The sequence below is a fragment of the Parus major genome, chromosome 2, assembly GCF_001522545.3.
Source record: "Parus major isolate Abel chromosome 2, Parus_major1.1, whole genome shotgun sequence".
Classification (NCBI taxonomy): domain Eukaryota; kingdom Metazoa; phylum Chordata; class Aves; order Passeriformes; family Paridae; genus Parus; species Parus major.
Window position 1 is genome coordinate 101759175 of NC_031769.1, and position 22979 is coordinate 101782153.

The 22979-nt window shown below is 39.6% G+C and overlaps 1 long non-coding RNA gene across 3 annotated transcripts; it reads left to right on the forward strand.

The window, feature by feature from the left end:
• The first annotated feature begins 53 nt into the window (after nt 1-53).
• On the forward strand, nt 54-13450 carry LOC117245491. 3 transcript variants are annotated; one of them, XR_004500209.1, is made up of 3 exons: nt 54-130; nt 6688-6828; nt 11336-13450. It is a non-coding gene; the product is annotated as an uncharacterized LOC117245491 (long non-coding RNA). The 3 variants fall into 3 exon arrangements; XR_004500211.1 differs by lacking the exon at nt 54-130 and adding an exon at nt 3392-3450; XR_004500212.1 differs by lacking the exon at nt 54-130 and adding an exon at nt 5163-5228.
• Nucleotides 13451-22979: the final 9529 nt, after the last annotated feature.

A 22979-nucleotide genomic window follows, 5' to 3' on the forward strand; every position in this document is an offset into this window, starting at 1 on the left:
TATCTGATAAAATTGGGAAGGCAGCAGGGCAAACATTGATATAGCAGAAATACCAAATGTTTTTTCAATAGATTTACTGCTTTGGCCTGTTTTCTTACACTGAATACCTAAGGATTTTGGACACTCTCAGGTAATTGTTAATGAATAAGTGACTAGAGCTCATTATGACCTACTTGTAGAAAAGCTTCTTCACCTTGCTATCTTTCTTTTTTATTGTTGCTCTGCATGTGCTTTGAAACTGGCTGAGAAGATGTTTGCTGTCTTGGTAGCACTTAGAGATGAAATTAAGGTGTGTGTGATAAATCTTTGTAGACAATGTAGTTTCTCTAGCATGTTGCTTTTGAAAGAAAGGATCTAATTGATTTGAGATGAGGCATTTCCAGCATTTTAAAATTAATAAATTGACTACTATTAAATACGTGCCCCTAAGCAAGCAGTACGACTGGATGAACATTGAGTGTTTAGGTAAAAATTCTTAGAAGAAAAGTTTGACCTTTGAGAAGGCAAGAAAGCTAAAGCAGCTGTTTGCAGCTTTCTGATACTACCAAATGTGCTTTTCTCAAATCATGCCTCAAAAGGAGAATGCAGATTACAGTGCAGATGCTACTGAGTCTTGCACTAAAATCTCTATTGATAACTCTCTTCCGAGTGTGTTAGGGCCCCTGCATTTTTTTAATCATAAAAAATTACGTTGCACATCATTGGGTCACGATAACTGATATCTTTACACAGTGTTGACAAGTATTTTATGCAAAACATTTCATTTGAGATTTTCTATGAACTGAAAGATGGATTGACCAGTAAAACAGGAAGACTCTAAAATCTTCTGACATAATATATCCAGAAAATGAGGCTATTTTCTTTCCCTAAGGAAGTCCAGTTATTGACAGTTGTGTCACTACTGTAGTTGTGGGCCCAGCTGATTTATGTAAGTCACAATTGGGTTGTTTTCTTCTTATCCTGATCCCTTCAGCAGCTTTTCCTCTGGTTGTGGAAGAGTCTGCACCACCATCCTTCAGCACCCTATTCCTTGCTGGAGACAAGGGATAAGGACTGGATGACCCATGTGATGTTCAGCACAGGCGCACTGCTGGTATAAACCCTACTCTGTGAATTAAATCTTGTGGGAGCAGATCCTTATGGAAGGAAACACTGGACCCTCATAGCTGGATCTGAGATGAAGCTCCTGCTGTTTGGAGTGTGGCTGGCATGACCTTATCCCTACCACTGTCCTAAGCCAGGGCACCCTCCCCTGGCTCCCTGTTGGGGCAGAGTGGGGAGCCCTGACCACCCTGGGCCCATCACAGGCTGTAGCTGTAATGGCTCATTGTACAAGTGGGAAGTATCACTTCTTCTGAGTGCTATCAAGGGTTATTCAGGTAGGTGTTTTCTTTAGAATTATTACTTTGTGAAGTTTGACTATAGTGTTTTTTATCAGTTTTGTAGACAAATGTGTATTTGAAGCGAGCAAAGGTCTATATCTGCCCCTAGTTCTGTCACAGCCCTGATAATTGGTCTCCTGTAGGAATACAGTAATGAAATTTGGTGCCTGCTGCATGGGCAGAAGGCACTCACAGTTTCAAGAGGCAAGAAGGGACAGCCTGGTGGGCAGTAAGAGGCAGTAATGTCCCATGACAAGTTTCTGTATCAGAAATAGCCAACAATTTTCAAACGCTCACAAGAAAGAAGAAACATATTCCAAAGCCTTGTATTAATTGTTTTTTATTTTACTCTTCTTTTGTCCCATGACAAACATATTCTTCATTTTGGACTAAATCTGCAATAAAATTTTTTATGGTTATCTAAATGGGTTGCTTCAGACTTTAATCACTCACCAAAGACTCGTCCTTTCCCTGTTGTGAATGCTGTCACTTGAACAGCTGACTCTATTACATTTTCAGAAAGGTAGTTTTTAAAAAAGGAACAGTGTTGGAATAAAGTGTTTCTATTTCTCTGTGGTTTAGTTTAAATTAACTATGCAGGGTGTCCTCCAGAAAACTATAATGATTAGCTGTTTTGTTGTGCTGTCTTGAAAATATCAGAATGCTCCTTGCCCAGAGAGACTGTTTTGGTAGGAATCCCTTGCTTTTGTGTGGAGATTGCATGACCTTTAAAGATTTGATATCCTTCTCTACCATTTACAAATGCTGTGGTGTACATTTAATCTCAGGGATGTTAACCTAACTAAACTTTGAAGTGTAAAAATCTTCTGTTTACAGACTGGTCTCTCCTCAAAGGAAATCTTTAAGTTTTTGCTCATTTGGTGCCTGAGCTAGCATTTTTCTGTCCAAACCAAGCCTCTGATGGGTTCTGGCTAGGATGACCTCAGCTCTTTTACTTAAGTGACTCCCAACTACTCATCTCACTCCTCCCACTGGGCCTGCAGAACAGCTGATGGCAGATGGGCAGTTAGCTGGGACTCACCAGTCTCTGCTCTGGACTGGGGATGGGCTTGATTGCTTCTCCACCAGCAGACACAGGGCAGGACATGTTTGGTGGCCTAAGCCTAGGGATTTCTGTGTGTAGAACATGCAGTTTTGGGCACAAATCTGGACTTTGGGCTGCAGCAGGTGCACAGCACAAACCAGACATTGCAATGTGCCCAGTGGAGCACATTGCAGGAATGGGGATGTTGATGATGAGTTTCCTATGTATTTTCCCACCAAGCACTTGTGCAGGCTGTGTGAAAGTGCTATCAAATTAGATGTCTCCTACCCATAGCTGGTCTTGATTCAAGCATCTGTGCAAGGACTAACAGAATTATTTTTCAATATTTTCTAGCTTCTGGAGGCGGTAAAGGCCTAAACAATAAAATACACTGGGGATGTATACAAAGCTAAAGTAATTGCCAAGAAACAGGGAAAAAAATTCCTAACCCTCATTCCTTCACTCAAAAGCATATTCATTTCTTAATTAGTCTTGTGAGATTATCCTTTAAAAAGCAGCTGGTTTGAAACTGCCAGCCAGTAATACCTGGTATCTTTTCCTTTCTACTGTGAGTCCATGCTCACAGTATTCTTAACAGCATATTCTCTTGGAGTGTATTTCTTTGCTTTGGCTAACTGGAGGGAAACATTCATATATTCATATATATATACATGTGTGTGTATATACATATATATACACGCACACACACAGACGTATATATGTACACACACACAGACGTATATATATATGAGATATGAAAGGTCCTTGAGGTCTGCCATCCAGGTAAAAAGAGTCAAAAATCACATAGGAGATCTAATAGTTAATTCTTCTTTAATGGTCTGTCTCTAGGAATATCATTCTCTGATTTTCTCCAGTTCCTAAAGAATAATTTGGCTGCCTGAGCAAGCTCAATTTTAGTGTGATTCCACAGCTGCAGAAACCCATTGATGTGTGGTAGTGAGCAAATCACTGCATTTTTTTCAGTGCTCAGCTGTTTAAAATATACTGAATGCAAAATCACTGGTAAGTTACAATGTGTTTTAATTACTCTAATTAAAGCTTCTGTAGTATGGCACAGTTCATGATATTTCATTGCAAATTATAGCTCATGTACCTACCATGGCAAGCAGGCGTTTTCCCTTATCTCTTTATTCAAAAACTAGGAAGAATGGGAAGAAACAAACTTTTCAAGCTAAATTGCAGACTAACTAGCTAAAGTCTTTTGACACATTTTTTAGCACCTCTACAATGAGACAAACATTTAAATTATGGGTCTGAAGAGCTTCATCTGATGGTAGGAGAATAAGAAATCCTTCCTTAGGCTTTCGTCTGCTTCTATTTTTACCAGGTTGACTACACCGTACAAAAGGGTGCACTTAATATTGCTCATCACACTGTGTACCATAACGTGCAGATTGCAAGTCTTTCTGCTGCAGACAGGAGCAAATCAAACTCATTAATGGCAAGTAGATGTTAAACTAGTTTGGGAAGTGTTAATTTCCATTAAGACTAAGACCAGCAGGGAGAGTCTTAGAAAATGTTTTTCTGACTTCACTGGATATATATTATGGATTTCCTGGGGTTCCTCTTCCATGTTTCCTGCTAAAGCTTGAATTGCTTTTTGTGTCTCAGTGTGGCCAAAGACAGGCCTGTGTAACTTAATGGTTTTTTTCAAAGAAGTTCCAAGTACATCTCAGCTGTGGTTTCCATCCAGCCTGGTCACAGTCACCCAAACTGGGTATGGACCTCCCTATTTCTGCTGGATTTGATCAAGTACAGCAATTGAGCAAAGCTGCCTGAAAGAGGCCTCACAGCCACAAGGGATACCGCCCTGAAAGGCAGAGGAACTTAAAAGAGCTGGTTGACCTTCCTAAGCAACCTTCTTAAAGGGTAAGAAGGCTCTGTTTCTGTGCTCAAGAAAATGAACGTGTGTCAGGACGCCAGCTTGGCTGAGGATGTAACTCCCAATGAGTTCAAGCCACAGGAGTTGGAGGCAGGGACAGATGATCCACAGACACTGCAGAGTTACTACCCAGTATTATTTCAGGGAGAAAGTTTGGAAGGCCAAGCACGACTGGATTTGACACCACACAGATATGAAGGCTAAGAAGACAACCTTCTCTAAGTACTTCAGCAGCAAAAGGAATACCAAGGAATATGGCACTTACTGCTGTCTAGGAGCAGACAAACTAATGGCAAAGGGCACTGATGAAGGTTTCATTATCAAGTTCCTCTACTCATTGCTCTTTATTAACAGGTTTTGATCTCAGGCCTCACAGCTTCTGCTCCTAGTAGCAGCACTTAGAAAATTGAGGGAGAGGAAATGAACATATATGTCCCCACTGTGACAGGGGAGAATTGAATTCAAGGATGGAACTGAAGAAGGTGGTCCATGTCATGCAAAATTGCAATTGGTGTTCAGGAGAGGTTTCTCATTACTGGGAAAAGAGGAATCTTATTTCCATTAAAAAAGAAAAAGAAAGAAAGAAAAAACAACAAAGAACCAGCTACAGAACCTGGCCAGCCTCACATCAGTAAGTAAGAACATTACAATGCAGGTCCTCACAGAAGTCCTGTCCAAGTACGTGACAATCTGAAAGTTTCTGGAAGCAACCAACACAGATTCATCATGAGCAAATAGAAATTGATTGACCTGATTTCATTCTGCAGCAAAAATGTGGGGCTCTGTCAATGAAGGGAGAACAGTGTACATTGCATACCTTTACTTTGGCTTTTACTTTGACAGGTTCTTCCACAATAAACTTGTAGGCAAACTGGGAAAACTGAGGATTCACTGGAAGGTAAACAAAAAATTGGCTGGGCTTTCTTGACTAACAACAGTAGTCATAGTCAGTCATTGAAAGGCTAGGCAGCCATGTACATGTAGTATTTCTCAGGTATCACACTCTATTGGTTATGATACCATTTGGGTTTTGCCTTTTTTTCTTTTATATGTTCTCTGTATTCTTCACACATATATTTATAACTCTGTCACCTACTGCAATAGTGGCTAGTTTTCCCAGTACTTTTCCATGGCCTTTCCCTAAACAGAAAGACAAAACAAATTCCAGAGCTCCAAGCCCTGGGAAGTCCAAGGCGCCTATCCTATCTTGGTTCTTCCTGGGAACCAAGGCTGAGAACAACTCTTCCAGATACATTTTCATGGATAAAGTGAATTAGTGCTGAAGGGGAGGCTCCAGAGAAGGGGCTTGACCTGGGGGGGAATTGCATCGCCACTTGTCCTCCTAATTGGTGCTTTTATTTATTATGCTAATTTTTCAAAACCTATAAAAATGTACTCACTTCTGGGGTGGGCTTTTGTGGATGTCTTTCCAGATCTGACTCTGGAGGCTTTCAAATAAAGATCCCCTTTTATATTGCCTCTTTACTAAAATTATCTCAAGTTCCGTTTCCTGGCTGAGAAACAGGCAACAGTTTTCTTGGATGAGAGGATGGAGTGTGCTTTTAGCAAATTAGTGGGTAATACAAAATTAGGGCCATAGCTGAAGGACTGAAATGAAAGACTCTTAAACTGAGTACCTTCTTCAAGCTATAGCAGTGGGCTGACAGCAAGCTCGTGATGCTCAGTCAAAACGAGCGTGGAGTCTTGTACCTGGGATGTATCTGGGATAATCCATCTCATGCATTGGGGCTGACTGGCTGTGGAGCAGCTCTGCTGGATGGCACCTGGAAATCCTGACAGACAAGCTTAACATGAGTCAGCCACGTGCTGTTGTGGTATGGGAACCATCTACACACATGCTTTGGGAGAGCATGTGCTTCTTCCTTTCCTCTTGGCACTTGTGAGACCACATCTGGAGAGCTGTGACCAGTTTTGGTCTCCCCAATACAAAGCAGTACATGAATGTGCTGGAGAGTGTCAAAAAGATGTCTGGAGCACAAGACATAGGAGAGGAGTAGGAACTGGATTTCTCAATCCTAAAAAGCAAAGGGCAAAGAGATTAAATTGCTGTCTACAGCCACACATGAGGGTGGTTACAGTGGAGATGAGGATTGATTTAGCAGTATATAGTGACAGGGCAACAGGATATGCTGCAGCCTTTGTAAACCTCAGTGGTCAAACTCTGGAGCAAGCTGCCCAGGAGTTCTGACCAGACTCCATTCTTGGAAAATGCTAAATATCAGGGTTTATTATTTCCTGTTGTAGTCCAAAAAAGCATTCAGAGCGTTTGCTGATGAACATCTATATAGCAAAACCTTTACTTGTTATGATAGTCTCTTCTCTCTTGTCTTTCTCAGGTGTGTTTAATCCCTTCATCCTTTCAACACCAGGTATTTTAAACTGCTTTTCCCTGGGTATCTTCTCTCTCCTTGGAATTGTATGCACTTGGTGGCTTCCAGAACTGGATCCTTTACTACTGATCCCAGGCACCACATGAGGTTAAAAAAAAAAAAAAAAGCCAACCTTATTCTTACAACTTAGGTATGATTCTTAGGTTGCAGGATACGAAAAGTTAGTTTGGTTTTTGTTAAAGTAACATCACAACATCAGCATGTAGGTAGTTAGGGATCAACAGTATGAGCTAGGTCAGCTTCTGTAGTGGTGGTGTTTGGCTGCATGGTTCATACTCTGTTTTTTTCATTTCCTCTCTCGCTCCCTGCAGTTTCATGTAATGAAATTAATTTTAAAATTTTCAGGCAGTTATATCTTGTTTTCAAAGGTGTCTGAGGCTCCCTTTCCAGAGTGCCCCAAATTGGCATTTGTTTCTTCTCTGAGATGGAATTTATTAACAGAAATATTGGATTGTGGCACTGTATTACCCACTACACCAAATCTGTAGCTAACTTCATATTCAATTGTATTAACAGACCTCTTCAGCACTGGGGGCAAATAACCAAGACCAAAAAAAGCCCCAGCATTTCTTGACACTATTAACTTGTTCTTCCTAGGTCTTAAAGTTAAGCTTTCTGGTTTGTTCCACACATTTCTTTTTCAGAGATGCATTCTGAACTTTTCCTGTTCTCAGACCTTCTTTGTCCTCAATGAATATTCAAAGAGAATTGTTTCAAGATTACTTTGGCTTATTTCCCTAGACTCCTTCCTGGAATTTCAGCTATCCTGACAATTAAAATACTTTTAACTCTTTATGAGTATTAAATATGTTCTTCCAGATTATGGCCTGTGTCTTAGTCTTCTGCTTAAAACTGCATTAAATATCTGGCCACAAATAACCCTAATTGCAGGTGAGATACAGATCCAAAGTACACACTCACTTTCACTAACACTTAAAAAAATGTCAACTTAAAAGCTACTGGTTTTGCAGATAACTGTTATTTATGTAAACACTTAAAACTGACTTGGTTCTCCTGAAGCCTTCTTCTTACCTTTTTTCTCCATACAATCTATATTAAATGTGTAATTGTATTTCTTTTTACTGACCTTTGCTTTTTCTGTTTCGCTTCAGAAATACCCTTCACTTCACATTGGTCAACGCCTAATTTCCACATTGATATTCAATTCAAACTGGACACTTCTTCACTGTTCCAGTACAGACATTCACTAAAGCCTTCTCCAGAAAGTAATCTGACATAATGGATATTTTACAAGCTTCATGTAGGCTGACATTACTGAAACTGTGCTATAGGTTGTTAAGGTAGAAATTATGCACTTGTTTTCAAAACAAAAGCTTGTTCTTAGAAGTGATCTTAATTTTTTAGGACAGAGATTTGGTCTAAATATTCATAACTGAGCCAGCTTCTGCAAGAAGAGTGACAAAGAAAAAATCATGGGCATCCTAAAGACTGAAATTACATATTTTTTAAATCAAACATTCTGATTAGATAGTAAATATGCAAAGGCTATAAACAGGTATTGTTTAGCAATGTATTACTTAAATGCAAATGTTCAGATGCTAGTATTTGCATTACACTTCTTTCTATCCCCTGAACAGGTGCAATATAATAGCTAAGGAGAAAAAACTGGTAGAAGGGAAGCAGTCTGTCCTTCATGGCTAGCTTAACATGAAGCAGAAGGAAATCGAGAAATAATCTTCATAGTTCTTATTGATCTCTTTATATTATTACAAGCTAGAAAGTCAAGCTATTTATTGACTGAACTTTGGATAGCCACCTCTGATTAGCTCAGCTTTCATGAGCAAACCTTACAGTTCAGTGAAAATGCTGCATACTGTCAGAAAGTGTAGGAAGATGTGAGGTTACAAAACAGATGTCATTTTTCTTCTTTACCAAATAAATTCAAAAATATTCAAGGTTAACCTTATCACAGTTGATGACAAAACAGAAGGTGTTGACATGCTTCTGAACTTATATTTTTTGCATTTTTATTGACAAATGATTTAAGATATTTGTCAAAGATCGACAAAATATAGACTCACAACAAGGGAAATATTCAAACTATAAGATTTTTTTCTGGATGAAATCCTACTTGCTTACTGAAGTCTCAGACCAAATGTAATGATGCTTCTACATTCATGTTGCCTTTGGCAAACATACCTGCAGAGTAGTACCACTTAAGTTCCACCCTGGCTTCCTCTTGTCACAGAGGTTTCTCCCTGGACAACTTTGAATTTGCAAGACTGGCAAGCTTGGATTCTTCACTGGCACATCAAAAAGGGCTGAGGGACCCTCTCTGGGGTGCTGTCCAGTGACATCGTTAGCACAGTCTTTAGGTTCAGACAGAGGACAATGCAGGCCTTGATGTCCCACATTCTGTAACTTCTCAGCAGTCTATACCAAATTCATGGAAAAAACATGCAAATATGAGACCAAGAAAATCTAGGGTCATGTGTGTTTCCAGACCTGTACCATGAAAGAAAACCTCTTATCTGAAGACCATTGGTCAGAAACTATTCTGTGCTCCCCATTCAGTGAAAACAGATCTCTAATACACCTTTGGTGATGTGTTCAGACAAGGCGGAAGTTTTCTTCAGGCTCCAGATCTAGAGGTAGGTGTAACCATGAACTTTTGAGCAAGACACATTAGCTAGGTGCCTGGTAACTTGGATTTTACTTGAAATAAAGATATACTCTCATTTTCAAGCTTCTTTCTAGAATAGGAAGGCTTCAAAATATTAAATCTCAATTCAACAGGTATGAGAATAGAGGAAAATTGAACTGACAAAAAAGTGGAGTAAAGTAAGAAAAAAAAAAGTGGAATGAAGACAACATACAAGTTAAAGTATTCTCAGGTGACAGGGATTAAGTCTTCTTTTAGAGTTCCATAATCAGACACTCATAATCTCACATACCCAGCTTTAGCTGCACAGAATAGACCCAGAAGTTAAAAGTTAAAGGCAGCTAATCCGTACTAGTTCTCTTCATGATGCTTTTCCACAGATGATCTGAAATACCAAGCAGCCACTGCATTCTTTGGATAACAAAAAACCACGATCGAGTCTAAAATCTAACCTTAATGACCAGTCATATTGACCCTATTGGATAAAAGATTAAGGCCTAGGGATTTTCTTTCTCCAGGGGATGCAGAGCACCCAGTTCCTTCCGCTGAAATGATCAGGCATGAGGGATAATGGCAGAATCACAACTTTTTTCCCCTCTTCCTTTGGCCCTGCAAAGAGAGTATTACTTCCAAAGCAAGCCCTCTCTTCTGAAAGAAATTAATTTCCAATTTATGTTGTATCAGTTGCAGTGCTAGAAAGCACTGGTTGGACTTTTGCTGGCATTTTCCTAAGCTTCTTAAAATCATCACGTCTGAAATCCAGAAGATAAATATTCGCAGGGGTTTTGGTTTTAAACTAGTCATTTTGGGGTGCTTTTTATGAGCAAACTTATAAAAGTTTGCTGCCTGGAATGAAATGCAAAGTAAGAGCATCTTGGATTAACAAACAGCCATTTTAAAAATAGCTGCTTTTAATTACTGAGCTCTAAATCAAAAAGTCAGTGCAACATCAAGGGGTGCTTTTCTTTATTGAATGTGAACACCATTTAAAAGTGAGATGTCTTCTAACCCTTTAATTTACACCTTCTAGGGATGGTTCTGAGTCATAGGTTTAATTTCTTCCTATTTTTTCCTCCATGGGTTGCAAAACACATTTCAAAGTCTCAAATAAATGAAGAGACCTGATCCAAAATTCCTTGGCAAACCTCCCTCCTATTGTGAGGAATATTGGCTGCCAAGAGTCCAAGACTGAACTCTGTAAGGATGGAGTTTTTCCAGCACTCCTGGGTCACTTCAAATATCTTTTGAAAATCTGGTCTTTGTATATCGGGTGGCTGAAGTGTTGCCATCTGTATTTTCCTACAGTAACATTCCTTTATCCTTAACACTGGGATAAATGTTGTCTTTTTTTTTTTTTTTTGTCATTTTGACATTTCAGAAAATTAGAAAAATGTTTGGTTTCTGTGTGCTCCTTGTGCCCAGAACAGAACCTCCATGTGCTCCAAACCCATACAGAAGAAAGGGACTTCATTAAATGTAGCCACCCCTGAGCTCTGGTGTTCCTCCTGAAAACGTAGTGGAAGACTATCATAATTATGTAAAACTTTTTACAAGGCTCATAGTGTTACTACCACAACACTGCTTCTGACATGAATGAGATCAGTTTCATTCACAAGAGAGATAAATTTCATTCAGGTATTTCTTACATCCTACTGATGACTTGTAGCTTCCAGTATGTGAGTTTTTTATCTTAGCTAATGGGAAAAGGATTTCTTGACTATGATATTTTCTGAAGCCAATTTACCCAAGAGGTGCAAAAGGCAAGCAGTTTGGTGGGTGATTGCTAATGTTCTGACAGTACATGGTGTGGTATGGGGGAACATTTATTAAACAAACAATGTTAACTTGACCTAAGAATGAAGTTTGATCTCTAACAGGAAGCCCTATCTAATGATTAAACCATGGAATTAGGCTGTTAGGACTATAGCTAATAAATGCTTATAACTGAGATTCTGCAATTCTTCATTCTAGACACATGCTGACCGCAACGAAATCCAAAGACCAAAGGGAGGTGATTTAAAGCCACTCACTGAGAAAAGAGCTGCTTCCAGCCAGCCCAAGGAAAGGATAAATACAAGGAAAGGCTGGACTTTGACCTCTTTTGAGGCTAGGTGCCTGAGGGAAGCATATGAGGTGATTCACAGCAGGGCAAGATTCACTGAACCAGAAGGGAGGTCTTAAGGAAGCTGACTCCACTTTTCTTAGCTCTGTGGTTTTCAGCTGAGAGCAGGCAGGCAACTTCTGCTTTTGGAGAGCTGTTTTGCCCTAGGCAATCACAGAAGAGTTGGAATGACACAGAGACCAGAGATAAGTGGGCATCCTCACCCCAACAGGGCTGTGATTTATAAAGTGAGACACTGCCCAGGAGAGTGGGCTTTGTTGGGAGAAGAGGGAAAAAGGAGGGTCGCTTCTTACCCCTTGACACAGCAGATTGATTTGTCTGAATGAATGAGACTACATAATGCTGCCACTCTTTCTCTCAGCTACCTGTAACACAGGCCTTTAAACATTAGAGAAGCCATGATCCTGCAGTGACTAGTAAGATTCTGAAAAACACTTAGCCCAAGAGGAATGAAGCACTGTCAGAGCACAATGTTTAATGTGTTCTGATCATTCTTTAAATATTTTTCTGTAGCCAAACATACTAGCTCTTAACATGAGCTACAATGATTACAGTAAAGCCAAGGAGAGAGCCTTGGAGTTTAACAAAACCAGCTTAAAATACACAAATTTGGTGAGTTTTTTGCAGTGGGTTTAGAAATAGCTGTCAGAATGTCCTTACAATTTGTGCTGTGGTGCTGCACAGTGAATTTGGTGCCACCATCAAACTTTAAATACTGACGCCTAGATATTTGAAGCAATTTAGGTAGTCAGTCCTATGAATATAGAGGAGGCTTGGGATGAGAGCCAGCTGCCTACGATCAGATGGACAGAGACCTTCCAGGTGCCTGATGGTACCCAAATAATCTGCACTTGGCAGGCAGACATGATGTGGTCCTGACAGGACCTGCAGGAATCCCATGCTCTGCTGGAGAGGCCTTTGAGGAGGATACACTATGGGACATCCAGGGAACTCTGAACATCCACGACAAGGCACTTAAACCACTTGGTCAGTTTTTGGAGCAGTGTTTGCTGTGCACACAGAGATGCCCTGTGGGCTCTATCTGCTCAGCCCTTGCTGAGGAGTTCCACACCCTGTGGGACAAGACCATTGTGGGGCAAGACCATTACAGTGGTAACGTGGATACAGACAATATCCATGTTGAAATGAGCTGTTTTCCAAGGGAGGAATATGTTTTTTCTATTCTGATCTGTGACACCTAAGTGAAAATTGAATCCTAAAATTGTATTTTATTATGTGTTGGTAAAGCACAGCAAAGATTTTCAATGCTTTATTAAAGGTTTTTAATATGCTTGATTGCATATATCCCAGCCAAAATCTTCTCTATCCTACATAGGTATTTATCTCAGCCAGCAGATTTTGTTTGCTCAGATCCAAATTAGAAAGTATTTAAAGCAGATAGCACATCTCTAAAAATATACTGAATTTACAATGAAGCTTTAACATTCTCTTGCTAAATTTCACACATCTGATTTGATTTCTGAAAAGAAAAGGTAAACACAGAAATTTTCTTCACTAGTTCTCATGGACTGCTTGCAACAATACAAGAAGAATATTTCCTGTTTTACTACCATGTATTTGAAGTAGAGAACAAATGCCCATTCCCTTTACAGGCAAGAAAGTCAAGTTTCCAACTGCAGTTAATGCCATGTTTTGTTCTATTTCTTGGTAATGTAAGTTCTTATGCAAATTGAATGTCTGCTGTTCAGACCCAGTTGAATACAACAGGGGAGGCTGGAACCAAATTGCTTCTGTCTGTCTTAACAGGACTTTTAAATAAAATCTACTTTACATAGCTACAAATCTTGCCAGGTTAAATTCTCACTTTAGCCGTGTTCACATTCTTGTTAATTTATTTTAACTGCAGCAGAGAAGGTTAGGGTAATGGGAAGAGCTGAAAGTGGAATGTTACAGTGAAACCTGCTGCCTGTATTTAGATAATATTCTTTCGAAGTGACAGACCATTAAACCTCTAAATTGTTTTATTTGTTATTAAAAAATGTCTTTGCTTAGTCTTTGAGTCCCAGGAACTAATGAAAGAAGCCTTAGAAGAAAGTCAGCAGATTCTGTAAAACTAATATTATGTGCAGAGCTTGTACAATACTATAACTTTTGACTTTGTAGAAAATGAAATAGTGCATCAAAAAATACAGGTTTTATAGTTTAAAAATTCAGGTTTAACAAATTGTTCTGGTCACTACTTTAAAAAATCTATCTCCACATTAAATATATTTGGTATCTTATACCAATTCTATTATGTTTTGTATTGAGCAACAGAATATAAAAAGGGTTTAAGTTTTAGTGTCAGACAGGTCAACCTTGATTTTTACCACAGAATTCAATATGAATGAAGTTTTGAAATATTCGGTTATCCAAAACTTTCAAGAAATTCTGCAAATCAGTTTATATGACATCTTCTCTTTTCTACCCCTTTTTTCTCTTCACCTGATACAGCCTGGTAGCTCTTCACTTCTTCTCCCTCTCTTGGTTGGTTCAACTACTGCAAATACTCAAACTAATTGTGAAGATAACAGGAATCACTGCAATAATAGGATACACATCTCCCAAGTTATGTGCTTGTAACCAAATGTTATATAGCACTCATCAGCTAAAGAGTTAAAGCTGTCATTATGCTTTTGTGCTTGAATACATTATGCTGTCATATCTGTGTAATTTTCCTGTGTATTTGTGGTGATGTCCCACTTGTTAAGAAATAAAACATTTTTCTACTTCTATGAACATTAATGTTTGGTGAGAGAGCCCAGGCTGTCCAAGTGTATTGGGGCTTTCACATTTCATACACAGTTCTGGCTTTTAAAAACTGCTAAGAACATACTCCTGGGCAAAAGTGAACCCTGAGCTATCCTAATGTCTGTACTTGGGAGTATGAGTGATTTCAGACAAGGAAAACAAAGGGTGACAATATGATAAAAGAAAATATATGCAGCAGTTTTTAAAAGGATTCTTAGTTCACTGCAGGAAGAAACTATTTAAAATACCTGTTCCAGGCTGCACAAGAAAATTTAAGCCATTATGTTAAAAGGAACCAAAAAAACCCTTCTTTTTTATTTCAAAATGGGAGAGATTTAGCTTTGTTTACAGTTCCAGAAATAGCTCAAATTTATAGGATAGTTTTAGTTGTAGCAATTCTTTTTAAAAGAGTCTGGCCCTAAAAATGTAACAAGTCAGTAAAGAAGTTGTTAGGAAATACGATTATCTTCATATTTAACACAGGATTCGGTTTGATGCATGCATTACACATTGGACTCAATTTCTTTCCTAGAACATGTGGTGTCTTTTACTATCCATCAAGGCAGATCTTGTAGTAGGAATGTAGTGTCTTGGCTAAGCATTGGCAAGGAATTTTTCAGGTAAAATACAAAATACCGTTGTTAAATATATATTTTATTTAATCTTCTGTCATGACACCTGAAGCTATGGATGTTAATGAAGCACCACAAATCAACAGAGTACATTGAAGGAAGAGAATTGGGTTTTGACCAATTTTTTTTTCCTTCTTTCTTTTTTTAAAATTTCCATACAGCATGAGTCATTTAAAGTTATGATGACTGAAAGACAAAAATTTCCATGTTTTTACACCCTAACTGAATGCTGATCTGGGGTATGATTCCTACAACTGGTACTTCAGTAGTCACTGGCTGAAATTTAATACAAAATTTTAGCAATATGTAAATATTTGAACAGGACCAAAAAACCAATACTATTCTAGAAATTTTGGGTATGACCTCTGAAGACCTTGTGGCCTGACCTCCCTGCTCAAGTGAAGATGCTCAGAGCCTGTTGCCCAGTGCTATGTCCCAATGGCCTTTGAAACTCCACAAATGGCTGGAAAGCCCACAACCTCCCTGGACAACCTGGGTCAGTGCTCACGGTAGAGAAGTGTTTCCTGCTGATCAGAGGGAATCTCCTGTGTTTCATGTTGTGCCCCTTGCCTCAGGTCCTCATCACTGGAAAGAGCCCAGCTCCATCTTCCTGGCACCCTCCCCTCAGGTGTTTGTAGACATTGATGAGGTTCCTCTGAGTTGAGTCTTTTCCAGGCTGAGGAACCCCAGCTCTCCCAGCCTTTCCTCAAAGGAGGGATGCTCCAATCCCTTCAACTCTGTGGCACTGTGCTGGACTCTCCAGTATGTTTATATTTCTCTTATACTGGGAAGTCCAGAGCTGGATCCAACACTCCTGCTGTGGCCTCACCAGCGCTGATCGCTTTGGCACAGACTCTGCAGCAGAAGCCTTTGATAGGCAGCTCTGGGGCAACTCAGGGACAGTCTGTCTTCTTATCATAAAGATCACTTACTGCTGTTTGAGGATTAGTAATGCCCAAATGCTCAGCCCAAGGGGTAGGAGGAGAAAACAAAGGGGCTGCAGATTTCAGCATTGATAGGACTGTCTTGTCAAAAACAAAATCCTCTCTTCCTTAGTTGTACTTGGATTTTTTTTAACATTCTGAAGTTATTATTCAACTTCAGAATGTTAAAAAAAATTATTCAGTTCAACCTGACCAGCCAGGTCTTCAAGAGGTTGGATTCCTTGTAGGCTTACCACAGAGCTGTCTGAACTGCTGAGGGTTTTTGGGTTTTTTTCCTTTTAAGTATGAAGCAACCGCTAGCTAATGCTGTGTGCCATTTTTTTAAATCTATATAGACTAACATACTAATTTGTATGAGATCCTTAATATTTTGCTATGTGAACCAATTTCATGAACCATGAAACCCGAGAGTCTGAAGACAGTCAAATTCACTTCCTCAGAGCAAAGTTTTGTTACTCAAACACATGTTCAAATACGTTACTGAATTTTAAAGGAGCATACAGTATATTGTCCCTGAGTTAACCCCTCACCAGAAAAACACAGGATGGAATTCTCAGTTAAGACAAGTTTCTACCAGCAGGATCCCCATATCCCACACTTGCGAAATTTTATCTTTTTTTCAGAGTTTGGAGCATTTAATAGGAGCATCCTGATCAAGAGTGGTGCCCCACTATTCTATCCTCCCATGAAAGGAGGACCTCCCCCACTGCCCTGGTTTTCCACAAAAGTGGCCACTGCGGAGTTGTATTGGATGGAAATCCCATTCCCCTGAGAGGACAAAGCCTTGGGGGAACTATCTCATGGTACCTGTAGCTGCTGAAGGCTGAGGCTGCCGTGCACCTGGTCCCCAGAGCTGCTCCACCAGCCAGCTCATTCAGCTGGGCATGCTGCTCACAGTGATAATGGCATTTAATCAGCTTCTGCAATTAGGCCCATGGAGATGTTCTGGAGTGTTGGGATCTTTTATTTCCCTCTAGGCACAGTATGGATAATTTGTTCTGTAAATTACATGGCAAAATGACCTGACCAAATTTCTGCCCACACTTTCCTTTTATGTAGCAGCAGACTGGATGCTACAACATTTGTTAGCACTCCAGTGAGCAGCCAGCACTGTTAGGTGCTCCACACACCACAAGAAGTGAAGTGGGCAATGCATCATATTTGCCCAGCTAATATTATGCTGAGAAAGAAATCATCCTTTCAGAGTTTTATTTTAATAGCCCAATTTCCCACCCCCCCTTGGAAAAGATAATCAGGCCATATAACCTTACTGCTCACAATGCAAGTAGCATGGAGCCTTTCCTGCATGAAAGCTGTGCCACTGTCTCTACATGTATCTTGGAATTAAAAACCCGACAAACTAATACCAGCCCAATAATTGGAACTGTATTTATCTCACCAATAACACCTTCTTTGTGATACACCATTTTCCTTTCCCCCTTGCAACTTCAGAAGCTTTGAAAAACATGTTCTTGAAATACCTCTGTGTGTGAAGCTTATTAAATTAGTCTGTTCCCTTCAGTATTAAAAAAAAAAAGTAGATTAAAACTCAAGTCATTTCATGGTCTGAAAAGAGTGTCAATAAAAGTGAAATAATGTTTGTACAGTTTAGTAAGGTGGGTTAACCTTTCTAAGAACATAGCAAATGCTTTGTGGAAAAAGAAATTACATTCACATGTCCTCTTGGCTTTGCAGAGGTAGTTTTCTAATGTATCATGAAAGAGCTGCAAATACATGTATTGAATAGCAAGTATGCTGATAGTTGCCCTGTGGCAGGTTTAAGAAAGGCGACAGCCAGAGTACAGAGCAGAATGGTTGCTGTGTCAGTTTTGACATCTGTTTTGGAAGAATTTTGTCTGTCTCTAAAGCAGTGTGATCCTCAGTGTACAGTCACTTTGGAAGTGTTAGCTAGTCCACGTTGTGCTGAGCACACTGATGCTTTGAAGTGTCAAAAGCTGCTCAAGATATTTTAGCAATATATAAGCCCATTTCCTTTGACAGAAGATTCAAGACAAGGCTGTGGGAGAGTGAAATTTCTTCTGGAAGATTACACCCATTTCTATATTAAGTGGCAGAAAATCTTCCAGTCGCTCTAGCCTTTGAAATTATGATCTAAATTCTGAATCTGCTTCCCCTTACTGGGTGGCTGAAGCTCAGTAATTGTATCCACTGAAACAAACTGACTGTAGAAGTAGATGAGGAAAGCTCTGGGCTTGAAAGAGCCTAGAAGAGTAACCAAAATGGGGAAGGCAGAGGAATGTGGTACAGCATGGAAAACTCCATGCAGTTTAATCATTTTCCTGCACACATTTGTTCTGTTCCCTGTAATAGCTTATTGTAATCTAAAATTCAGTTCATTATGAACATATTTTTTTTTTCCATTCTGTTAATTTGAAAGACTTTTACAATTAGAATTCTTAAACCAAACTCATTTAATGTTCAAAAAGACAGAATTGTGGCTAATTAAGATAACAGCAAATCAACCACATAAAACAATCACATGCTGTACTGAGTATGATTACAACAGCCAATGTATTGAGCACTGTGAGATATATCCTCTGTTGCTGACAGGGAAATATGCTGTGTTTTCTCTGATATTGCAACTCCACCATCCCCCCCCCACCCTTTGCTCAGGTAGCATTTATCCATTTTTTAAAATGCTGTCATCCTGCAGATTAGTTGCAGGCAACAAGGCTTTTCATAGTCTGGCTCTAATTCCCCATTATGATACAGCACTGTGCCTTAGGCATTGCACTGCAAGCAATAGCAAAGATTTACTTTCTACCAGTCAATGCTGCACAGGCACCCAAGTCAATCCCTCTATCGACACTGCCTGCTTAAACAGCTATGGATGGTTCATCAACCCCCCCTGTGCTAACAGAGAACAGCACACAGCTCTCATCATTACTTTTCTTCAGTTTTCTTTATCCTTCAGTTTTGTTTTCCTTACTGAAGATTTTAGCAGGCCAAAATGGAGCATAACTGGTTAATAGGCAAGGCAAAAAATGAGTTTGGAAACATGTTAATCAATTTGAGAGGAATTTTTAGGTACTGAAATAACTGATTAACATCCAAACTTGTGCATAGGCGGAGACACATATTATCAGCATCAAACTAGATGTCAATTTAAACCTGCTAGCTGAACTCAAGCTCCCCTTCAAGTAAATCTTGGGTTGTACAGACAGATATTCAAAAATAAAAAGCCTTGAATTATGTTGTTATAATAGGGATGACACTGAGAGTTCCTGGACTAAACTTATTCCAGTCAAGATTCCACCATTAACCTTAAAGCCCAAGATTAATCTCACTTTATATAAATTAAATGAGGATCTGGAGAGTCAGATAGAAGTGGTCAAGAGGGTCTACTTTTGTTTCAAGAGTGACCCTCATTTATGAGGTTGTGGATATAGACTGGAGCTGGCATAACATGAATAGTCACACTAAAGTGTGAATTTTTGGAGTGTCAGTGACCTTCGTATTTCAGACCATTGCTACTAGCACGGAAATAAAACAATGGAACAAGGATACAGCTCATCTCTTGGAGGATTTAGCAATGTTTTAGGATACTTTGGCTGCTGGCAGATGCTAACTAAGCTAGAATAGTAAATGTAAACTTCAATTACTCCCCTTTGTAGAGAGTGTTTTTCTGCCCAGCTGAACCAGGGCAAAAGCCAAAGCTCTGCTGAGGACATATAAGGCTCCTGTGCAAAGAATATCCATGTTCTCTTCTAAGAAGCAAAGCTAACTTTATTCTCACTTATAATGGACTTGTTCTGAAATTATGGGAGCATGAAAAAGAATTGCAAAATTCTCTTGCCAGTTTTGCTCACTTTCAGGGATTCTTGAGCTGTCAGAAGCGGACAGAAACTTATTGTTCATGAGAATCAGGCCCACTATTTATAACAGCACAGAATAACATTTGAAAACTGTTCAAGAATTAATAAATCTAGTGAAAAAAAAAGGGTAATCATTAATTAGATTTGGAATATGTCACACCAGACCAAAGACCTTTAATTAAAAATGAGTTTACAGGTTTCAGTTTTCCCTGTATGAAAAATCATACACTTTATTTTTATCTACAATTGTTCTTGGCAATCCATGCCATTCTGTAAATACTCTGGATTTTGTCCCAAAACCCTCCAGTAAATGACCTCATTAAAAATATAGCAGTATAGAATAAATTGGCAGAAAATGATTGCAGCTTCCAAAAGGCTTAATCTTTTAATATGCACAATTACTTAAGTAACTGGGGGCCAAACACAGATATAGGTGGAGAGTCTCTGCTACTTAATAGAAGTATTAGTATTTAATATCTATTTGTGTCTAGATTTAGTCTGGCTTACACTGTCAATTGGCTTAACAAAGGTACTGCTATGGCATTTTTTCCAAAGTGAGTGTTTAAAATCTGTGAGGGTAATCTGGGAAAACTCATTATTTTGTAGACATAGCCTTATTTTTGTAGCTACTTTTAGTCACCAGGATATGTCTGGACGTTTCTGAATCTCCCAGATTCAGAAACATATGAAACACCATTTGTACCAGAGGTCCCAGTTCACATCTCTCTACAGAAAACAGCAACAAAATCAGAGTTGATTTCATTCACATTTCTCAGCATGAGAATTTTGAACTAGAAATGTTACTATAAATAGCAACAACAAAAAAAAAGTAGATTTTTACTAAAAGCTAAGGACTAATTTTGCCTTAGAGTAGGATCACAATCATTCCTGTATTTCTGGTCTTCTGTTGCTTAGAGCACTGAGATATTACATCTTCAGTGCAAACTGCTCCAAATTAAGAAGTTGGGATAGCATTTAAAAATATTTTGTATCAAGTCAAGTACCTTCCGATATTTTTATAGGTATAAAGGAAAGGATTTTTTTTTAAAGACCATGATAAAAGCTTCATTTGGAAGATGTATGTTTGCACCTTCAAACAGAAGTGCCTATGATTCTGATTATGTGAAGCAATTTTTTTCTGCAATATTTATTCAGCGTTCTTGACAGTCACTTTGGCACCATCTCCTTCAGCATTCCCATTACAGCCAATTATTTTAGTATGACAGAGTAATACCCTGGAATCCCTTTGGCATGGAGATCTCCCTGGGTTTGGGGTCTGTTCTTGCTGCAAGCTGCTGATTTCATTAAGCAGGATGGACTAAAGGCTCCAATGCAGTCTTGCTGTTGCTGTCCATGGCAATCCCAAGGAAAACCCTGGGGGGCCCAGCTGCTAAAGCAGGAGCACCTGGTTTCCTGCCAGGGAGAGAGTGCATGGCTTCCTTCACACTCCAGCTTGGTGCTCTGGATTCAGCCTGGAGGGGTTGAAGTTGACAGCCCAGGTCCATGTGACTGCCTGCTTGTTCCAGCACCTTGTGCTGAAGGGACAGGCTGGATAGCTCCATGCTTGTTATCCAACATTCACTATGTGGTAGTGCTGGTTTTGGTGTGCACAAGTGCTGATGCCCTAGTCTCAAAGTGTGGTGGGTCAACTTTGGCTGCAAAGCCACGTTCTTCTCTCTCCTCAACAGTGAAGCAGGGAATGGATTAGTGCCAGGTGTGATGAAGCCAGGGCAGCAGCAGGTTTCTTCTTCAGTTGCATTTTTTTAATTTTCCCCTCAGACTCCTGTCACTCTTCTCACTTTATTAAAATTAAATCTGTTTAAAAATGTTTTTACTGTTAGTTGAGCTGAAAACTGAGCTGGGGCCTCAGAGTGCTTTAGTCAAGTTCATGCACAGTCATTTCTCTTTCTTCATTTTGTTTTTTTTTTAATGGGGCTCTTGTGTAATACGCTCTCCTTTCCTCCGCATAGAGCAATAATCCTCCATCACTCAAGGCAAGAACTACCCCCATTCTCCTTTCTCCACGTGAAATCCCATGCAGTATGGATATGCTTTAAAGTTTAAATGTCAGCACTCTTCCACAATGCCTATTGCTGATCAGGAATGGCAAGATGAGATCTTCATGAGTGCCAGACAGAAAGAGACAGCATACATTTGGTGTTTCTAAAAAGGGAGAATATGGCTGCAGGGTATCTGTCCTGTGATCATCTACGTGCCCTCCTACCCTCCCTGCCTCCCTCCCCTATCTCCCCAATTTTCCTAGTCCATGACAAAGGTGAATGAGCAACAAGCTTTTAGGCAGCAAAGGCAGGAAAGAAAGACGGAAGGCTTGGAGGGTGATGGATCTGGTGCTACTCCTTCAGAATCTGACTACCAAAAGTAATGGCCCACAGGGCATAGTCCCATCCCTTAGGATTTGCAGGGGAAAAAAAACCCCAGTCTTTCCACCTTGTGGAAGAAGGGTTTACCTTCACCTTCAGCAGTGATGTGCTGATCCATGCTGAGTGGCAGAGGGAGCCTTGGCTTAGGGACTCCTGGTAGAGTGTGAACATTACAGGTGGAGGACCACAGCTGGGGTCAGAGCAAGGGAGGTGTAGGTTGTCTCTATTCAAGCACACAGTTTTTAGGAAAGACACATGCCTTGTATGTGTATTGACTTTTTCATGGCATGTCCCAGGGGAGGTAGAGCCACAGCTGCTGTGCTGGGTGAGTGCCTGTCTGGATTGCATTTGCTCCACCACCTGTTGTAAGTGGGAAATCATATTGTCTATTGTAGAGCCAAAGACAGACTTCAATTGCAAGCAAATAAGCAAGAGCATGGCTGCAGCTCTGCTGGCTCTATTTTTACTAGCTTCAGCTCCATGAAGAGAATGCTCAGGGGAGAAGAGAGGACCTAAACCCTGGTAAAGAGACTTTTCAGTAAAAGCAGAAGAGGGAATTCAATGTTTGCCCATACAGGTAACAGATAAGGAAGTAAGTAAATAAATAAATAAATATAATAGCTCTCTTTTAATTATTTTCTTCTATCTCTATATAAGAGATATATCTGAAACCCTGTTTTAGTTCAGAGGATTGCAGCTTATTTCTAGACACTGAAATTTATACAGAAACCAACAGGTTTTCCTGTCTAAATAAAGTATGGGCAAAAAAGCTGCAAGCATACGGTAGCCTTAGAAATCTTATATGTTGCAGTGAAGATGGGAGAAAAACAGCTACTCTTGCTGAACACGTCACTGAATAATCCACTCCGTTACCATGATAGCCACACTGCTACCTTGAAAGAAATTGTGCTAGTGTTAATGTGGCATGATGGATGAAAAAAATAACCTT